Consider the following 8,622-nt stretch of genomic DNA (forward strand, 5'->3'; position numbering starts at 1 on the left):
AACACGGCCTACATCTGTCCGTCTGCCGCCACCAAGATCTCCATTGTCGCCTTCTGGAGGATCCAGCACCCAAGCAGAAGGATTCGTGGCTTGAGTAACCCAGGAATGTGCACCCGACTCGGGCAGCCAACCAGAAAGAGTCCCCCTAGGAGACGCGGACCAAACGGTAGGGGGAACTCCTAGCTGGAGGGCTACCCACGGGGCTGGCATGCACAAAACACGGCCTACATCTGTCCGTCTGCCGCCACCAAGATCTCCATTGTCGCCTTCTGGAGGATCCAGCACCCAAGCAGAAGGATTCGTGGATTGAGTAACCCAGGAATGTGCACCCGACTCGGGCAGCCAACCAGAAAGAGTCCCCCCTAGGAGACGCGGACCAAACGGTAGGGGGAACTCCTAGCTGGAGGGCTACCCACGGGGCTGGCATGCACAAAACACGGCCTACATCTGTCCGTCTGCCGCCACCAAGATCTCCATTGTCGCCTTCTGGAGGATCCAGCACCCAAGCAGAAGGATTCGTGGATTGAGTAACCCAGGAATGTGCACCCGACTCGGGCAGCCAACCAGAAAGAGTCCCCCTAGGAGACGCGGACCAAACGGTAAGGGGAACTCCTAGCTGGAGGGCTACCCACGGGGCTGGCATGCACAAAACACGGCCTACATCTGTCGCCACCAAGATCTCCATTGTCGCCTTCTGGAGATCCAGCACCCAAGCGGGCGTGTTCTTTACGAAAAACGGACCACCTGGAAGTCTGTCACAGGTAAAACATTTTCTAAGTCCACAGAATACATATCACTTCCCAGCCATGACAGGGTTCGAACCCGGGTCGTCAGACTCTTGGCAAGCGTAAAAGCAAGCGCTTACTGCTTTTGCCACCATGAGTTGATAGTGAAAGACGGAGCCAGTCGGAATGTCTTCCATGAAAGCGACGCATGCTCGTCAGCGGTGTAGGCGCCATCCCTGTGGTTGAGTCTACCTCAGGGGTGCTGTATATGTGATCATGACGGATGTATCCAGGGAGGGATCGTTACAGAAACGATATGGATGATCCTCAACCGTATAGGCGCCACCGCTTGGGATGTGTCAACCGCCGTGATGCCACGGAAGTGATCATGACAGACGGCTCGAAGCGGAGATCTTTGCCCCAGCACTATTGGTGCTCGGCATCCGTAGAGGCGTCAACCATGTGGCTGGTTCACCCCCCGTGATGAGGTATGCGGATTTCCGGCAAGTTATTTCCGATCACCTCCGCTGGCGTCTTTCACGTGTGGCTGACTCACACCCCGAGGTGCGCACGGGTTACCGGACTGTTATGCTGGACACTTCAAAATGGAGCGGTGAGTAGAAGACATTCGTCCACCACATATAGACATATGACATACGTGCAGGGAAGGTGACCGGTTCTATTGCTTGTATCCCCGCAGTCACCCCCGGACTCCACTTACATGTCCCGTATGCCACAGAGCAACGAAATACCTTTCCACACATCTTAGGAGGACATGTCTGAGGACCCAGAGTGATTCTGATATAAAAGCTGCCCTTGCATCAGCCAAGTTTCAGCTCAAATGCATTGCCGAAAGAGGTACAACTATCCGCTTCAATGACCTCAAGCCTCTCCAGTCCTTGGAGGAGACTGTATCCTTCTTAGAAGGTCGCGGATTTTTAATAGCCAACAAGCCTAGGTTTGAGCATCAAATCCCGCCACTGATCTCTGAAGAGCCCGCTCAGGTACCACCAGCCATTTTGGAGCTCTGCCCAGGCACTATGCCCCTGACGGAGCTAGATTCGGATGAGATCGATATCCCTTTGCTTTTACGGCCTGCAGAAAGCCCCCTGCCCCTGGCAGAGCTAGCTTCAGATGAGATCGATATACCTTTGCTTTTACGGCCTGCAGACAGCCCCCTGCCCCTGGCAGAGCCAGATGCATCGGATGAGGCTTCACTTTTACAGCCTGTGGAAAGTTTTCAAGAAAGCCCTCGCTCAGAGACTGCCCACACAGGGGCCTGTTCTGACCCCATGGAAGATGAGGAGGTCACTGACGGTAGCGATTTAAGAATTCAGAAAAGGCAGTGGAAGGACAAAAATCGCACCGCTACAAAGATGGCCGGCTTGTATAAGCGACACTCAATGAACGACGCTATGTTCAAAGGTTTCCGCTCATACCTAACCATTACACACGGGGTGCCAAACTGCCAACAGGAGGTCTCAAATGTTTCCAGGTTCCTCTTCTTTGTGAACCCGAGAAGAGTAACCCTGGAGTACCTACTGAAGCCAAATAAAATCAATGAATTTTTTGAAAAACTCGGAAACCTCCAGCTATCGAAACAGACCTCCCTCAGAATGCTGAAGCATATACGGAGATTCACTGTCTATCAGATGAGGGCCACGGGACTGAGAATAGAAAAGCCAGAACTCTACAAGGCCTGTGAGGTATTCATGAATCACACTGAGGACCTACAGAAGACATTGTACAAGGGCGCCTGCAAGGAGTCTGTTAGTAAGCGGTACACACCCTTCAAAGTATCGCATATGCGGCTTGATTTTTGCCATGTATGTTCAATAATTCCTCTTATTTTTCCCCAGGTACGATCTACTGAGGAAGCCGCTAAAATCGCCCGTGGACTGCCAGATTATTCTGGAGGAGGCAAGGCCAACTTTTCTAGCCAGCATAGCCTCTGTGGAAGAGGGCGGATCAAATGAAGAACGCCGGGAAATTGCACTCTACCTCCAGGCCCTGCTGGTTCTGAAAAATCTCCAGAGACCAGGTGTCATCCGTAACATGACGGTAAGTAGTCAGACCCTGTGGGTCAGCGGTCTCCCATGCACCAGTTCAATAACTTTCCACATCAGGTTTCAGAGTGGACCGAGAGGATCCATCACGTGTACCACGACAGACAGATGACAGTTGTCGGTGTGAAGACTCACAAATGTTCCACCACTCAGGTCGCAGTGTTCGTACTTTCAGAGGAAGAAGAATCGGTAAGGGACTCAACCAGTCAGGGAGCCCAGGCAACACCACTCCACATGGGGAGCAAACCCCTCTCTTTTTCCTTTTTCAGTGGTTCAAAGTGTATGCAGAACATGTCCGACCTGTCTATACCGCTGGCCGAAGGAAGGTCACTAATTTCTTTGTGACGTGTACGGGGAAGGCCATAGCAAATCCATCCGTGGGCCTCAGGCAATACCATTCGAGGTAAGACGGCCACGAGCCGAATGATGCATGGGCATGTGTAGAAACAGGTACTGACATTATGATTTCCTCCATAGCTACAACCTCCCGAACATCACTAGCCACCTAGTGCGACGGGTATGTGAAACCTGGACAACTTCACAATACACGGACTGTGAAAAGCGACTGTTTGCACGGTACTTGGCACATACAAATGACATGGCTGAGAGAGTGTACCGGGAGAAGACTCTGACAGATATGTGTCATGCCCACGAGCTGGTGGTAAATGCAGGAAAGAAGGATGAAGCCGACAATCAGTCACCAGTGATGCCTTCAAGCAGTGCATCAGAGAATGAGCAGGGAGGCAGTATGGAAATCGATCCGGAGGGTAACAAATCATACTACCTAAGAACCATCAAGCCTGCTCTGAGGTGACATAGGCAGAAAGGGCGTCCACCTACCAGAGTCCCCCTTCCCACAAGGACTCCAGATTTGCCCCCACTGACATCCATCACCTCCAGAGAACCAGGGACCACCGAGGGAGGGTCTGGTCAAGCTCAGGTACCCCATGATCACTTCTCATGCTTGGGCATGGACCACCAGCCATTGCCGGGGACTGAGAACCATCGAGCCTGCTCTGAGGGGACATAGGCAGAAGGGGCGTCCGCCTACCAGAGTCCCCCTTCCCATAAGGACTCCAGATTTGCCCCCACTTACATCCATCACCTCCAGAGAACCAGGGACCACCGAGGGAGGGTCTGGTCAAGCTCAGGTACCCCATGATCACTTCTCATGCTTGGGCATGGACCACCAGCCATTGCCGGGGACTGAGAACCATCGAGCCTGCTCTGAGGGGACATAGGCAGAAGGGGCGTCCGCCTACCAGAGTCCCCCTTCCCATAAGGACTCCAGATTTGCCCCCACTTACATCCATCACCTCCAGAGAACCAGGGACCACCGAGGGAGGGTCTGGTCAAGCTCAGGTACCCCATGATCACTTCTCATGCTTGGGCATGGACCACCAGCCATTGCCGGGGACTGAGAACCATCGAGCCTGCTCTGAGGGGACATAGGCAGAAGGGGCGTCCGCCTTCCAGAGCCCAAGCTCGGCTATGGACTCCAGATTTGCCCCCCTGACAGCGATCACCTCCAGAGAACCAGGGACCACCGAGGGAGGGTCTGGTCAAGCTCAGGTACCCCATGATCACTTCTCATGCTTGGGCATGGACCACCAGCCAATGCCAGGGACTGAGAACCATCGAGCCTGCTCTGAGGGGACATAGGCAGAAGGGGCGTCCGCCTACCAGAGTCCCCCTTCCCATAAGGACTCCAGATTTGCCCCCACTGACATCCATCACCTCCAGAGAACCAGGGACCACCGAGTGAGGGTCTGGTCAAGCTCAGGTACCCCATGATCACTTCTCATGCTTGGGCATGGACCACCAGCCAATGCCGGGGACTGAGAACCATCGAGCCTGCTCTGAGGGGACATAGGCAGAAGGGGCGTCCGCCTACCAGAGTCCCCCTTCCCACAAGGACTCCAGATTTGCCCCCACTGACATCCATCACCTCCAGAGAACCAGGGACCACCGAGGGAGGGTCTGGTCAAGCTCAGGTACCCCATGATCACTTCTCATGCTTGGGCATGGACCACCAGCCATTGCCGGGGACTGAGAACCATCGAGCCTGCTCTGAGGGGACATAGGCAGAAGGGGCGTCCGCCTTCCAGAGCCCAAGCTCGGCTATGGACTCCAGATTTGCCCCCCTGACAGCGATCACCTCCAGAGAACCAGGGACCACCGAGGGAGGGTCTGGTCAAGCTCAGGTACCCCATGATCACTTCTCATGCTTGGGCATGGACCACCAGCCAATGCCAGGGACTGAGAACCATCGAGCCTGCTCTGAGGGGACATAGGCAGAAGGGGCGTCCGCCTACCAGAGTCCCCCTTCCCATAAGGACTCCAGATTTGCCCCCACTGACATCCATCACCTCCAGAGAACCAGGGACCACCGAGGGAGGGTCTTGTCAAGCTCAGGTACCCCAGGATCGCTTCTCATGCTTGGGCATGGACCACCAGCCAATGCCGGGGACTGAGAACCATCGAGCCTGCTCTGAGGGGACATAGGCAGAAGGGGCGTCCGCCTTCCAGAGCCCAAGCTCGGCTATGGACTCCAGATTTGCCCCCCTGACAGCGATCACCTCCAGAGAACCAGGGACCACCGAGGGAGGGTCTGGTCAAGCTCAGGTACCCCATGATCACTTCTCATGCTTGGGCATGGACCACCAGCCAATGCCAGGGACTGAGAACCATCGAGCCTGCTCTGAGGGGACATAGGCAGAAGGGGCGTCCGCCTACCAGAGTCCCCCTTCCCATAAGGACTCCAGATTTGCCCCCACTGACATCCATCACCTCCAGAGAACCAGGGACCACCGAGGGAGGGTCTTGTCAAGCTCAGGTACCCCAGGATCGCTTCTCATGCTTGGGCATGGACCACCAGCCAATGCCGGGGACTGAGAACCATCGAGCCTGCTCTGAGGGGACATAGGCAGAAGGGGCGTCCGCCTTCCAGAGCCCAAGCTCGGCTATGGACTCCAGATTTGCCCCCCTGACAGCGATCACCCTTCAGAGGACCAGGGACCACCGGGGAGGGTCTGGTCAGGCTCAGGTACCCCGAGATTGCTTCTCTCACTTGGGACTCACGACCAGCAAAAGTCCCTCCTGGAGCTGTGGAAGTTCAGTCTCGGCCGTATTTTGCAACTTCCACAACAAGAGGGACCACCTTCTAAAGTCGCCTACCCGAGCCGGAGAACCAGAGAAACAATCGCCATCCATCGGGGTAGAGAGAGCACTCTCTCCTGTATTCTGCCGCAGGTGCGCATTCCTATGTATATGCATTGCGGGACAACGTCCCCACTTTAAGGGGATGAAGTCAGAACTGTACCCGGCCTCCAGTCACTGTAGGGCGGATGCGGCACCCAGAAAATTCCTCATTCCGGTTCTTTTTCACTTAGTCGTTTTTTTTTTTGCAAGAATGTACCCCAGGGATGGCCCACAAGCCAAAGCCAGGGACTGAGAACCATCGAGCACGCTCTGAGGGGACATAGTCAGAGGGGGCGTCCGCCTTCCAGAGCCCTCCTTCCCACGAGGACTCCAGATTTGCCCCCCTGACGACAGCCATCGCCTCCAGAGAACCAGGGACCACCGAGGGAGGGTCTGGTCAAGCTCAGGTACCCCAGGATCACTTCTCATGCTTGGGCATGGACCACCAGCCATTGCCGGGGACTGAGAACCATCGAGCCTGCTCTGAGGGGACATAGGCAGAAGGGGCGTCCGCCTACCAGAGTCCCCCTTCCCACAAGAACTCCAGATTTGCCCCCACTGACATCCATCACCTCCAGAGAACCAGGGACCACCGAGGGAGGGTCTGGTCAAGCTCAGGTACCCCAGGATCGCTTCTCATGCTTGGGCATGGACCACCAGCCAATGCCGGGGACTGAGAACCATCGAGCCTGCTCTGAGGGGACATAGGCAGAAGGGGCGTCCGCCTACCAGAGTCCACCTTCCCATAAGGACTCCAGATTTGCCCCCACTGACATCCATCACCTCCAGAGAACCAGGGACCACCGAGGGAGGGTCTGGTCAAGCTCAGGTACCCCAGGATCGCTTCTCCAGCTTGGGCATGGACTACCAGCCAATGCCGGGGACTGAGAACCATCGAGCCTGCTCTGAGGGGACATAGGCAGAAGGGGCATCCGCCTACCAGAGTCCACCTTCCCATAAGGACTCCAGATTTGCCCCCACTGACATCCATCACCTCCAGAGAACCAGGGACCACCGAGGGAGGGTCTGGTCAAGCTCAGGTACCCCAGGATCGCTTCTCCAGCTTGGGCATGGACCACCAGCCAATGCCGGGGACTGAGAACCATCGAGCCTGCTCTGAGGGGACATAGGCAGAAGGGGCGTCCACCTTCCAGAGCCCAAGCTCGGCTATGGACTCCAGATTTGCCCCCCTGACAGCGATCACCCTTCAGAGGACCAGGGACCACCGGGGAGGGTCTGGTCAGGCTCAGGTACCCCGAGATTGATTCTCTCACTTGGGACTCACGACCAGCAAAAGTCCCTCCTGGAGCTGTGGAAGTTCAGTCTCAGCCGCAACTTCCACAACAAGAGGGACCACCTTCTAAAGTCGCCTACCCGAGCCGGAGAACCAGAGAAACAATCGCCATCCATCGGGGTAGAGAGAGCACTCTCTCCTGTATTCTGCTGCAGGTGCGCATTCCTATGTATATGCATTGCGGGACAACGTCCCCACTTTAAGGGGACGAAGTCGGAAATGTACCCGATCTCCAGTCACTGTAGGGCGGATGCGGCAGCCAGAAAATTCCTCATTCCGGTTCTTTTTCACTTTTTTTTTTGTCCTCAAGAAACATTTTTGTTCTCAAGAAACTTTTTTGTCCTCAAAACTCAATTACTTCCAAAATTCGACTTTCACCCCAAAAGCCACACATTCTACCCTCATGGGAGGCACTCTCCCTCGGGTCCCCACATCATATTGACGCCCCAGAGCGGTGGGAGAAGGGAAAATTCGATTTTTGCACAAAAATCCAAAAATCGCTCTAAGTCCAAAAATCTTGAAAATTTTTCTAAGTCCCAACGGTACTTTCTGAAAAGTGTACCCAGGCCCCTGGAAGCCTCCTAGGTACACCTCCTGAGACTCCCCCCTTCCTGGAAGTCTGACACATCTCGAAATTTTTCTAAGTCCCAAAAAATGGTTTTTGCTCCATAATTCGACTTTCCCCCCAAAAGCCACACATTCTACCCTCATGGGAGGCACTCTCCCTCGGGTCCCCACATCATATTGACGCCCCAGAGCGGTGGGAGAAGGGAAAATTCGATTTTTGCACAAAAATCCAAAAATCGCTCTAAGTCCAAAAATCTTGAAAATTTTTCTAAGTCCCAACGGTACTTTCTGAAAAGTGTACCCAGGCCCCTGGAAGCCTCCTAGGTACACCTCCTGAGACTCCCCCCTTCCTGGAAGTCTGACACATCTCGAAATTTTTCTAAGTCCCAAAAAATGGTTTTTGCTCCATAATTCGACTTTCCCCCCAAAAGCCACACATTCTACCCTCATGGGAGGCACTCTCCCTCGGGTCCCCACATCATATTGACGCCCCAGAGCGGTGGGAGAAGGGAAAATTCGATTTTTGCACAAAAATCCAAAAATCGCTCTAAGTCCAAAAATCTTGAAAATTTTTCTAAGTCCCAACGGTACTTTCTGAAAAGTGTACCCAGGCCCCTGGAAGCCTCCTAGGTACACCTCCTGAGACTCCCCCCTTCCTGGAAGTCTGACACATCTCGAAATTTTTCTAAGTCCCAAAAAATGGTTTTTGCTCCATAATTCGACTTTCCCCCCAAAAGTCACACATTCTACCCTCATGGGAGGCACTCTC

Source organism: Dendrobates tinctorius, unplaced genomic scaffold (genome assembly GCF_039654945.1).
Source record: "Dendrobates tinctorius isolate UK_male_01 unplaced genomic scaffold, ASM3965494v1 ptg000293l, whole genome shotgun sequence".
NCBI lineage: Eukaryota > Metazoa > Chordata > Amphibia > Anura > Dendrobatidae > Dendrobates > Dendrobates tinctorius.